Raw genomic sequence first — 13,143 nt, 5'->3', positions numbered from 1 at the left:
TTTTACACTACTTACATCCATCAGTGTAAATAGACACTTTTATCACTAAAAGTATTACAAAACATACATGAAAACATCGACACGGAATACACTTGTTTATGATGGATAGAGGAATAAATAAAGTATGTTTTTATACATTTTATTTCCATAGAGATTGTAAAACATTTGGGATTTTGTCAGTAGAAAATGTCAGATTTAAATTAAAACCAAAATTACAACCAGAAAACATTTAAATCAGTAATTATCAATTTATCAGTTTGTGTCAAAAATGTGTGAATGCGACTCAATATCTTGAAGGATAATATTTATACACTAAATGGTCTTTTTCAAGTTTGTCTGTTAAGCTTAAGGTTAGTAAATCAATAGTTTAAAGTTGTAGTCAGTGTACAGGTTTAAGTATTATCTACTTTACAACATAGACAACAAACACAAAACAGATGGTCACGTTACATGCAGATGTGTCATTTTCTCCGTGTTTCCTGAAGGCAGGAGTGTTTTCCTGCTGCTGCAGGTTTTTGTACGAGCGTCACTAGAGATGCAGCACTGTGTTTATTTTGACCTCTGGGGTCGTGGGACTGAAGTCACCGTATCTTCAGGTAAGTCACAATTTACTCAAAATTATTCAAAGTGAATGTTTCATTTATTAATTCATTTTGGTTTGAATTCAGTTTGCAGAAAATAGAGAAGTTCATGTGATAAACTTGTAGAAATTAAGATTGAGAGAACTGAAAAGACCAACCTGATGATGTCATTGATGAAAACCACTAGAAAGAAAAAACATTCTTAAATAGTAACATTTTATGTGAACTCATCTTACAAATATTGTTTTCTGCACAAAAAAGAGTAACAGATGATATGTGTTTACATGAAGTCTTCAGTTATTTTTAAACGGCATCAAATTCCTGCAAATAAACAGTTTAAAATTTTCCAGTTTCTCTAAAACGCCAAGAATAATGCAGAAATATTCTAGTTTATATTTTTTTCAATGAAACCAACTGTTAAATGAATGTGTTGGCTTGATATTTTATGCACCACAGTATTTAATGATAATTCTACCAACCAAAAATGTGTGTTATATCACTTTAATATATACTGTTGAACAAAGGTAAAATAAATATGTATATGTATAAGAAAATAACAGATTATTGTTTTTAAATACCCGATTGTGGTAATTTTGTCCCAAAACATGTCTGCTTTTAGAAGTTGATGGATGAAGTTGATCTATTGTCTAACTTTTAATAAATCTTATTTTCTTATTTGTGATGTTAAATAAGGAAATACTGTTTTGGAAAATAATGTTTCAAATTTTAAACTTTGAGGTTAAACATGGAACTACTTTGGTCATTAATTTTCACATAAAAGCTCTTATATTATATTGTAAAAGTTATTTGTCACAAGTAGAAAACCTGCTTTTAAAATGTTGCTTAATTTTATAAAAACATTTAAGTTAAAACAAAACTAGTTGGAACGGAGAAATCCGTGTGTGTTATATTGCTCTCATCAGCTAATCAATTTACAAAAGTAATGTATTTTTTTAATTTTAATGATTGTCATAAAAATGTAAAAACTACAAGCATGAAAGCTGCATATTTATTTGACATAACTGTGGTGAATGTCAGTATTCAGTCATCCTTGGTGATATTATTTTTTTCTCTCTGTGTCAATAATTGATTCTTAGATTTTAGATATTAAAAAATTAAAGAGAAATAATCATATAATTTCACAGAAATCCACAATTATAAAACAGATGTAAAAGTACTTACTTATTCACATCCCTGTGACTCTGTGTTTTTAATTCAGCCTGCACAAGTATATTTGTATGCTTTTGAACATACATTCTCTTTGTTTTTACAGTTCCAACAGCAGCACCAACGGCGTTCCCTCTGGTTCCATGTGGCTCTGGGACTGGAGATAAAATCACTCTTGGAGTTCTGGCACACGGCTTTTTTCCAAAAAGCCTCACATTTGAGTGGACTGATGCCAGTGGGACCAAACTGGATTCTAATCAGTTTATTTCATCTGTGACCAGCTCCGACAAATACACCGGAGTCAGTGTGATCACAGTACCGAGATCTAACTCTCTCAACTATAAGTGTTCTGTCAATCACCCTGGAGGCAACAAAAACGTGGAAATTGATTGTAGGTATTTAGTTTGAAAACATTTCTCTTTTTTTCCCATATGACCAATAGTAATTTCCTTAAACTCATTCCTTTCAAACAAAAAATAATATCAGAACAAATGAAACATTGAAGCTGATGTTTATGTCTGTTTTCTCCTTCAGCATCTTTCTCTGCTCCAAAGATAAGTTTGCTATCAATGCCAAGTGGAGAAAAACAGGTTTTGCTGTGTAGCATTGATGAGTTTTTCCCTGAAAACCTGTCAGTAAATTGGAAAAAAAATAACAGGCCTGAAACCGGATTCACTGAGACCCCTCCTCAAAAAACCGGAGCTGTATATTCAGCTGTCAGTGTCCTCAAAATTAACAAAGCAGACTGGGACAGGAAATCTGTCTATACTTGTGAGGTGACTCACCAAGGAGTAACACACAGCAAAAAGGTCTCAAAAGGTACAGTTCAATTCTTAGTATGGTTTTTATGACTGCAGCTGGCATAGCGACGATGGGTAATGTTTGTTTCAATTAATGAACCTTCTTTTTTTAGTGAATTTTCCATTATTCAAGTGTTTAAAATGACACTCATCATTGTTTTTCTAAATGTGTTCCCATGTAGCTCCTGTCACAGTAACGCTGAACCCTCCAAGTCCCAAACAAATGTTCAGCAACCAACAAGCAGAGCTGAGGTGTGACGTTAGTGGAGAGGACAGCGCGATTTTGTCTGAAACTGAAATCACCTGGAACATTGATGGACAGGATGTGACGGACGACAGCATCACATCTGGACAAAGTAGTGAAAAAATCAAAAGCAGCGTTCTGACTCGTAATCTCACCGACTGGAAGACGGTCAAGAAAGTGAGCTGCTCTGCTAGTAGAAAAGATGTGACTCCAGTTACACAAGTTCTGACCATCCACACAGGTAAGGTTTTGAATTAGTAGAAGAAATGATTGAAAACAACAACTTGAATTAATACAGGACTGTCTCAGAAAATTAGAATATTGTGATAAAGTTCTTTATTTTCTGTAATGCAATTAAAAAAAAACTAAAATGTCATACATTCTGGATTCATTACAAATCAACTGAAATATTGAAAGCCTTTTATTATTTTAATATTGCTGATTATGGCTTACAGTTTAAGATTAAGATTCCCAGAATATTCTAATTTTAGGATAGGATATTAAATTTTTTTAAGCTGTAAACCATGATCAGCAATATTAAAATAATAAAAGGTTTGCAATATTTCAGTTGATTTATAATGAATCCAGAATGTATGACATTTTTGTTTTTTTAATTGCATTACAGAAAATAAAGAACTTTATCACAATATTCTAATTTTCTGAGACAGTCCTGTATATTAAGTAATTGTAGGGACCCTAAAAAACTGTTGTAAATTCTCAGTTGATTGAAGCTCAGAAGTTCAACTTAAAGCAGAACTTCCCCATACAGTATAAAAAAAAAACATGTCAGTATGAAGTCAAAAGTTAGCTTCCTTATACACATCCACGGGCAAACAATGAAAAAAAAAAATCTTATTCCTTTGCTTGTACTTGAAAGATCCTGCGTGTTCGTTTGTCTGGTGCACCATAAGAAAACCAGTGAACAGAATCAAAGTTATTACAAGCTTTATTAGATCATGCACAATGTTTTCCGGCTGGAGGTACAACTTTCTCAAACCACATAGGTAGGAGAGAAAATGCACACCGTGGTCATGGATTCAGTCGTCTTTAGACTAAAAAGGGAGGTGTTGTTTGTACGTGAACCCCATCAAACATATCAGACCTTCAGACGTATGTCGATGTTTATTACTTCCTACTTAAGATGTCAACCCAGATAACGGATGAGACCCATCAGTGTTAAATCATCTGTTTCTCTTCATTGTCTTCACCTAATGAAGAGTAAATATCTGAACTATTTTAACTATTTTTAGTCATAAAACAGGACTTGACCCTGCAGCTAGAGAAAACACCACCAGTGTAGAATCTTATAGGGAAACCCTTTAAACTCCTAAACAATTTCATAATCTGAAATTGGTCTGACCTCACCCCTCACTGCAATATATAAATTACCAATTCTAACTCTAATCATTTTTCCTGGCATTATCATGATATATTGTTTCATAGTGTATTATTATATTAAGTTATGAAATCTCATGGGATGTTAAACTATAATATTATTATATTGTTATATATTATAGTATGGTGATATCATTTTGTTATATGTTATAATATTATAAAAATGATTATGTTATATTAGGATATTACTATATTATTACGCTATATTTATATTATATTGTGCTACACCACTCTATATGATAATTATTTATTTGTTTACTTATTTATTCTCAAATTAATATTCTTAATTTATGTATCTACTTTCATCATCTTATTTACACGCACGCACGCACGCACGCACGCACGCACGCACGCACGCACGCACGCACGCACGCACGCACACACACACACACACACCTAGTGCATGTCATTGTAACTGATGTCGTCTTTTGTCGCTGTTTGCACTGTATGTTAATAAATGAAAAAAAAAAAAAATTAAACAATTTCCTAAAATCCCAACATACTAATGATTTGTATTTTTCAGGTGGGTCAAGGCCGAAAGTGAGCGTCCACATGGTCCCAGAGGAGGACGTTGGACGTGGAGACTCAGACGAAGTGTCTCTGGTGTGTCTGGTCTCCAGCTCTGAGCTGCAGGATTACTACATCACCTGGTCCCAATATTCAGGACCTAATAATGGACCCTTCACTGACGGCATCGCGTTCCCCCGCCAGAAGACCAGCAGCGGCTACTCCGTTGCAAACGTCTACACCACCACCAAGCAGCAATGGAGCAGAAGTAACATGTTCTACTGCAACGTCTGGGTTGCTGGCAGTGACAAAGCTCTGCAACCTAAAGGAGTGTCAAAAGTCATGGGTAACTCATGTGAATGTTAAACAGTTTAGAGTTGGATTTAAACGTGGTCATGTGCTGTTGTCTTATTCTGTTTCAGTGTAAATGTTGTAAACGCTGTACACTCTGTGATGTCATCGGTCATTGTGAATGTACTGAAATATGTGTGTTTTCATGTCATAATGTTGTGTTTGTGTCTTTGTCACCTTGTCCAACTGCTTGATAAGTGTGCTGACAGTTAATAAATAAATGTTGCATGGAGACTTCTTTGCTATACGTGTGCATGAATGAAAACACTAGTTCACTCTTTTTTTATCACATAAAAATTGAGGATTCAAACGATAAAAGTGTTCCCATAACTCATCTAATCACTTGGATTCTACTTTGCTCTTCTTGGATTTTCCTTCAGGGTCAAACGTGACATTAGCTTTGAGTTGCACAGATGAAGTGACTGGCGAGGATGAGTTTAGCAGCCTGTGGTCCACAGCCTCCTCCTTCATCTTCCTCTTCATCTTCTCTCTCCTCTATAGCATGATATTCAGCCTGGTTCAGGTAAACATGCAGGCTTGTAAATAACCAAAATACCAACACATTCACAACAGAAGGAAACAACCACCTCATTAGATTTAAACAAGGTTTAACTCATCATTTGTGGAACATTGAAACATCATTTATGTAACAAGGAAGATTGTATTAATTTATTGGGCGTACTAAAAAAACAAGCATTCAACTTTTTGTTTAAAGAGACATATGCATGATATTATACACTGTTATGTTTTCTTTTTTCAGCCCTTTTTCCATCAATATATGTAATAGTTTAACATGAATTTTGTTTTGGTCTCTTTTTCTCATCGTCTACAACCTAATTTTTTCCCATTTCCTTTTTACAGATGAAGAGGCAATAAAAAAACACCTGAATACACAAGAAACACCAGTGAAAATCATAGTTTTTTGTTGTTTTTTTTAAACCTGAAGTATTCTTAATCAAAATGAACAGTCTGCTGTTTACTTTGAATATCCATCCATCCATTTTCTATACCTGCTTCATCCTTTGCAGGGTCATGGGGGTCAATCCCAGCTCATTACGGGCGAGAGGACAGGGGTCCACCCTGGACAGGTCGCAGGGCCACATAGATACAAACAACCTTTCATACTGTTGTTTGGACTTGTAGCCAGTGCTTTAAGTGGGCCGGTACGGAGCGGTACGCAGTACCGGCACTTCTAAATTTTACCCATCAGCGTACCGGAAATTATTTACTGTGTGCGGCGCGTACCGGTACTGTTCTTCCCAGATTCCCCATCAGTCAGTAACTCCCCCCGATCTCCCCAAAGTCTACAGGTTGGATTTGTTGATTAAGGTGTTTTGATGCTCAAAGCTTGCCGTACAGACGTAAAGGCGCGCTTGGCCAACCTGCGGCTTGTGAGCCGCACTCGGCTCTTTGGCCGGTGTCATGCGGCTCTTGCAACTTTATTTGATAGGTGCAGTGAAAGACAGACTCGTAGGAAGTGGGTGCAAAATATGCCGCGACGGAAATTACTTGGAGGGACAAAATGCACGGCCAAACGGAAATATGAAGGTAAACACAGGAGGTTTTTAACAGAGTGGGAGAGTTTAATATATATATATATATATATATATATATATATATATATATATATATATATATATATATATATATATATACACACACACAAATTTACATGGTCCCATATTTGTATGACTGGAGGGGGAGAGTACCGGCACTTATTTTTTCCCACTTAAAGCACTGCTTGTAGCTTTTATATTTTGTGCTTTATTTGTGCTGACCAACCCGGTCTTTGTACGTTTTGACCGTATAGAAATGTAATTCTCCTCAGTTGTGTGAAATAAGACCTGGAAACAGGCATTGTGGCATAGAATTGTCAAATTGGTTTAATTCACCGTACAAATTGTTACAGATTACCTTTGTAATCCTGTATTTGACCCGGTCTTTTGACCGTATAGAAACATAATTCTTGCCATTGTAAGAATGAGATGGACCTGAGATGCCCGGATTATGTTTGTGCGTATATCCCAAAGAAACCTTGGGATTGAAAGATTTTGTAATTGGAATTAAGTGATTATTTTTCCTTTTTGTTGTCATGTTGATGTTAAGACTATGCTTTGCTGCTATTTGCTTGCTAAATGAATTGCTAAATTTGCTGATTTGCTAATGGCCGGTACTTTTATAGACTGTACGTTGTCTATGTAAATCTTTTTGTGATGTTCGTTAAATTTGCTGATTTGTTAAATGTTGTTACTTTTATAGACTGTATGTTGTGTATGTAGTTTTTTTTGTGATGTTTGTTAGTGTATTTCTGAACTGTATTCTTATTTTTTAATCATATTATTTTATTGTTTAATGGATGGGACCCCAGGAAGAGTAGTTGATGTAAACTACATCAGCTAATGGGGATCCTAATCAAATCAAATCAAATCAAACCTGCTGTACTCTACTGCCCTTACTTCTTAACAACTTGTGCTGTCTTTATTCTACCTCATTTCTTATCATTTTATTTCATTTTATTTTCTTATTTACTGTTTAATTGTGTCTTGCCGCTTTTAATCTTGATGTAAAGCACTTTGAATTACCTTGTGTTGAATTTTGATATACAAATAAACTTGCCTTGCCTTTATTAAAATGTTTTGTTAATCTTTGTTGGTCAGTTTTAGTCAAGATGATTTGAATTAACTCCATTCTAGCAGGAAATATAATTAAATCTGATGCAATTTATGCTGAATCAAATTTAACCTGGTTATGAGTTGATTGTTTGCTAATTTTGTGAAATATTTCTTCTACTTCAAAAATAATTGGTATAATAAAGTTTTCCATACACTTTTCTTGTCTATTAAAGATTCTAAATCCATTCAAGGTTTTTTCTTTGAAGGTTTTTTTCCAGCCATCTTCTTTAGACAGTCTTTACCATCTATTTCTGTATTTATGAGACCACAAATGAAACTGGTGAAACTGTCAGAGCTGAACTTCCTCGAAACAACGGACACATCTGTCAGCGTGTATTTGCATGTAAACAGTCCTCAGAGGTGAGACTGTGACTTTCTGTCTTAAAGCAAATAAACAGGTTGATGCAGCATTATACAATATTAATGAAGAAGCAAAACCTCACAGCAGTAAATACGATAAGTATCTAAAAAAATTAATCTGCAAAGGTTGAGTTTCTGGATTGTTTTATCAGATAAAAACATTTTGCTGATTTTTTAAAGCATTAGCTACTGTAGTTACTATTAGTAAGTAGGTTGTTTATAAAGTTATAGGCTGAATTGAATGTGTTGATTCAGGAAAACAAGTAGATAAATTGTGCTGGACAAATGTATGTGCACGTGTTTGAACCAAGTTTCTCTGCTGCAGTGACATTTAGGTTAAAAAACACTGTTTACTGAGTGAAATCCTTTTGTAAGAAGATCGTTTGTGTTCTCTTTTGAGAAAATGGAGAAAGAGGTAGAATTAAAAGTATTTTATTTCTTTTTGAACCAATCATCCTTTGTTCACTTTTTAACAAGTTGCTCAAAAAATGAAGCTCTTAAAAACAACCATCTCATTGACCCTTAATAGTTTTTAAATGACTAAATAACTTTACATTTTTATAATAAGTGTGAGTTAAATATCATATTGAAGAGGGATATTGAATTCCTTCTTTTGGCTTAATAAAGAAACTGATCTATTTTCTTTTCCAGGAGACACATGGATTATATTTGCTGTATGTCGACAAACCAAGACAATAAATGCATTGTTTTTGTCGTGTGTTTAGTTTTTTTTACTTACTTCAGGTCAGATATTAAAGTTCACATAAAACTTTTATTTATTTAGTTTGTTTGTTGATAAATATGAGTATTTAATATTCAATTTGATTTGTTCTGTTCTTTTCAATATATTTTGCACTGTCAAAAATATCTTGTATATTACAGTTTGACAAAGGATTATTTTCTCTGTTAAAGTAATGAGGTTTTTAAGCTTGATGTTTTTTCCAGCCATCTTCTTTAGACAGTCTTAACCATCTATTTCTGTACTTATGAGACCACAAATGAAACTGGTGAAACTGTCAGAGCTGAACTTCCTAGAAACAACGGACACATCTGTCAGCGTGTATTTGCATGTAAACAGTCCTCAGAGGTGACTGTGACTTTCTGTCTTAAAGCAAATAAACGGGTTGATGCAGAATTATACAATATTAATGAAGAAGCAAAACTTCCAACCAATACAATTAAATCATTACCAAAAGAAAAAGCAATGCACCTGAAAAAGTGACTTATTAAAGATCTTAATTTTAAAAAATCAATCACCCAAACCTCTGACCAATACAATGATAGATAGATAGATAGACTTTATTAATAGACTCAGGGTCCATTTAAACAAGACGAACACACATACAAATTTTAAAAAAGACAATCATACCAGTGTTTCCACATTGCTGATTGATATCTCACAGCACTCAGTCCAGGATTGGTCAACAGCATTAAAACAGAGTTTTGTGTGTCATTCAGTCGACAAATTAATCTATACATTAGTTTTCTCAACAGAGCATGAAAAGTGTTTATACGCATTTGGCAGAATAACTCACTCGCACTACACCACCTGGGTTTTCCCAACAAAATACGGAGGCAATCATTATAGGCAACCTGCAGTTTGCGGATGCTAGCCTTTTTAAACTTAACCCACAAGGGGGCAGTGTAGAGTGGGGTACAGTATGCTCTGAAGAGATTCATTTTAACTTCTTCAGAACACCAGGAAAATTTACTTTTCAGCACATTTGCTTGTGTATATAAAACACGCCGTTGCCTATACATATCCTCATCATCCGAAAAATCATCAGTGATGATGTGGCCCAAATACTTGACAGTGTTACAAAAAGGTAACACATTCCCTGACAAATAAAATGATGGGAACACCAGTTCCTTATCACCATTGGTTCTAAAAATCATAACAGAGCTTTTTTTAGCATTATAGCTAACATTGAATTCCACCCCATATTCAGAACATATATCGAGCAGCTCCTGAAACCCAGCACTAGAAGGCGAAATGATTGCCAGATCATCTGCATACATAAGATGATTAATGATAGTATTTCCTATCACACAACCTGTTTTACAGCCTTTCAACTGGTCTGATAGAGCATCCATATACACATTAAATAGGCAGGGGGAAAGTAAGCCACCCTGACGGACTCCATTACTCACCCCAAATGGAGCAGAGACTACATCCCCCCATTTTATTTGCATGCACTGATTGGCATACCAAAAAACCAGAATCCTAAGGATACTGTCAGGCACGCCCCTCTGACTCAATTTTAAAAACAGTTTATGATGGTTTATGCGATCAAATGCCTTGGATGCGTCTATAAACCCAATTAAAACAGAAGAATGATGTCTTCTATATCTATCAGCAATCTCTTTTAAAGCATAAATACAAAGATCAGTGCCATGTTTAGCCTTAAATCCAAACTGGTTATCAGAAGTGTGTACATAAGCAGACACTCTGTTTAATAAAATACTCTCTAAAACTTTGGACAGCACACTGGCTAAAGCAATTGGTCGGTAGTTGTCCATGCTGCCCACCTTGCCAGCTTTATTTTTAATGACAGGGACCAGAGTTACAGATAACATAGAGTCTGGTAGGACTCCATGGGTCATAAAACTAGTAAAACAAATGGCTAAAAGAATTGCTGCTCTTGGGCTCGCATATTTAAAATGTTCTGCTAAAATTTTATCTGAGCCACATGCCTTGTTGTCAGTTAACTGTGCAATAGCTAGTAGCACCTCTTTGGCGGTGATTTGCACATTATCACCACTGGGAATCTTACCTAAAATGTAGGGGTCACTTTTAACACAATTAAAAAGCTCAGAATAGTGCTGCCTCCACAGTTCAGCTATATTGTCACAACCGGAAACCCCCTCTATGGTACAAGGTAGTGATGTATTGTCCCTGTTAATAGCTTTCACCCCTTTCCAGAACCCAGTGACATCGTTACCAAGGAGCTTTTCAGCCATGGAATCTGCTCTCATCAATTGCTCATTTCTATTGACATAACGAACTGCATATTTATATCTAGCAGTAGTGGCTTTTTTGTAATCAAGAACAGATCCTTCTCTTGGTCTGCCTGCCTGGACCCAAGCCCTACATGCCCGCTTGGCTTCTGCATGATGGTGAGACACATGTTTGTTCCACCCTGGCTTAATAGTGTGTCTTCTCTCAGAGTTGGTACAGTGCTTTTTACTGGCCTCATATACAGACCCCACAATACCATCATATAAGGCACAGTGTTATGGCTAGTGAGTGTGACCCAAGCGCACAGCAACGAGGAGACGTAAGCTTGGTGAAGCCCGTGGGCTTATTTATTTAAGAGGCCAAAAGCAGTGATGAGGAAGTTGGAGTGGGGTGTGGGCTCCGCAGGTGACCGCAGCTCAGCGTAGAAATCCAGAGAACTGAGGAGAAGAGAAGAACGGGGTCAGTGGTGAAAAAACCACAGCAGGAGAAAAACAAAGGCTGCAACTGCATGAAGCTAACAGCTTAGCAATAGCTGTGAGGCTAAATAGTTCTGCTACAACTTTAGAGAGCTAAACTGTAGGCTGGCCTGTAGTACTTTACCATACGTGTAGACAGGTGAAGCTCTGGCGAGGAATGAAGTGCAGACTGGGTCTTTATACTGGCAGTGGTTGATTGTAGATTGGCAGGCTGGTGTGAAGATTGGTGAGGGACATCAGGTGTGCTGGGCTGAGCCATGGAGCAATCAGTGAGGGGGGAGGGGTGGATGTGAAGGTGAAGAGGAGCGAGCCGTAACAGGACCCCCCCTCCGAGGGGCGCCACCTGGCGACCGTCCGGGAGCGTCGGGGTTAGCCCGGTAGAAGTCCCGCAGGAGAGAGGGATCCATGATGAGCTTCCTGGAGATCCAGCAGCGTTCTTCTGGGCCGTAACCCACCCAATCCGCCAGGTACTGGAACCCACGACCCCGCCGCCGCACCTTCAGCAGCCCTCTAACAGTCCACTGGGGATGACCGTCGACCATCTGAGGAGGCGGAGGGGCTGGGGCGGAGGGCATGAGAGGGCTTGAGGAGACAGGCTTGACCTTGGACACATGAAACACGGGATGCACATGCTTCATGGAGACCGGGAGCTTGAGACGCACAGCCGCTGGACTCAGGACGTGGTCAATCTCGAAGGGACCGACATACCGCGGAGCCAGCTTCCTGGAGGATACTTGGAGCGGTAGATCGGCAGAGGAGAGGTAGACCTGTTGTCCGGCCTGGTACACCGGTGCCGGAGTGCGGCGACGGTTGGCCCCACGGCAGGAGCGCTTATTGGAGCGTACCAAGGCAGCGCGAACCTCCTTCCACACCCGCCGACATCGCCGGAAGTTGGCCTGGACAGAGGGGACAGAGGCCTCAGACTCCTGGAGAGAGAAGAGTGGGGGTTGGTAACCCAGTGATGCCTCAAACGGAGACGTCCCAGTGGCGGAGCAGGTCAGGGTGTTGATTGAGTATTCCACCCAGGGTAGATCCTTGCTCCAGGAGGTGGGATGGAGAGCAGAGACGCAGCGAAGGGCAGACTCCAAACTCTGGTTGGTCCGTTCCGCCTGGCCATTGGTCTGTGGGTGGTACCCTGAGGAGAGGCTTACAGTGGCGCCGATCTCCCTACAGAAGGCTCGCCAGACCTGGGACGTGAATTGGGGCCCCCTGTCAGAAACAATGTCACTGGGAAGTCCATGGAGCCGGAATACATGCTGGGTGAGGAGTTCAGCCGTCTCAGCCGAGGACGGGAGCTTAGGAAGTGCTACCAGGTGAACAGCCTTGGAAAACCGGTCCACTACGGTGAGAATGACGGTGTTTCCATGGGAAGGGGGAAACCCGGACACGAAGTCCAAGGAGATGTGAGACCAAGGACGACTGGGCACAGGAAGAGGACGTAGAAGTCCAGCTGGTGGCTGATGTGACGCCTTGGCTCTGGAGCAGGTGGCACAGGCAGCGACAAACTCCCGGACGTCAGCTCTCATGGACGGCCACCAAAACCGCCGGCTCAGGAAGGAGAGGGTCCGTTGGAATCCGGGATGGCAAGCAAACTTGCTGGTATGGCCCCACAGCAGCACTTGAGACCGCAC

At 38.5% G+C, this 13,143-nt stretch overlaps 1 pseudogene; it reads left to right on the top strand.

Moving 5' to 3' along the window:
• Positions 1-5,060, top strand: part of LOC133441422 (immunoglobulin gamma-1 heavy chain-like) — a 38,711-nt pseudogene extending 33,651 nt beyond the window's left edge.
• Positions 5,061-13,143: the final 8,083 nt, after the last annotated feature.

Source organism: Cololabis saira, chromosome 4, assembly GCF_033807715.1.
Source record: "Cololabis saira isolate AMF1-May2022 chromosome 4, fColSai1.1, whole genome shotgun sequence".
NCBI lineage: Eukaryota > Metazoa > Chordata > Actinopteri > Beloniformes > Belonidae > Cololabis > Cololabis saira.
Note: the sequence above shows the minus strand (reverse complement) of the source record. Positions and strands in the feature narration are given on the sequence as shown.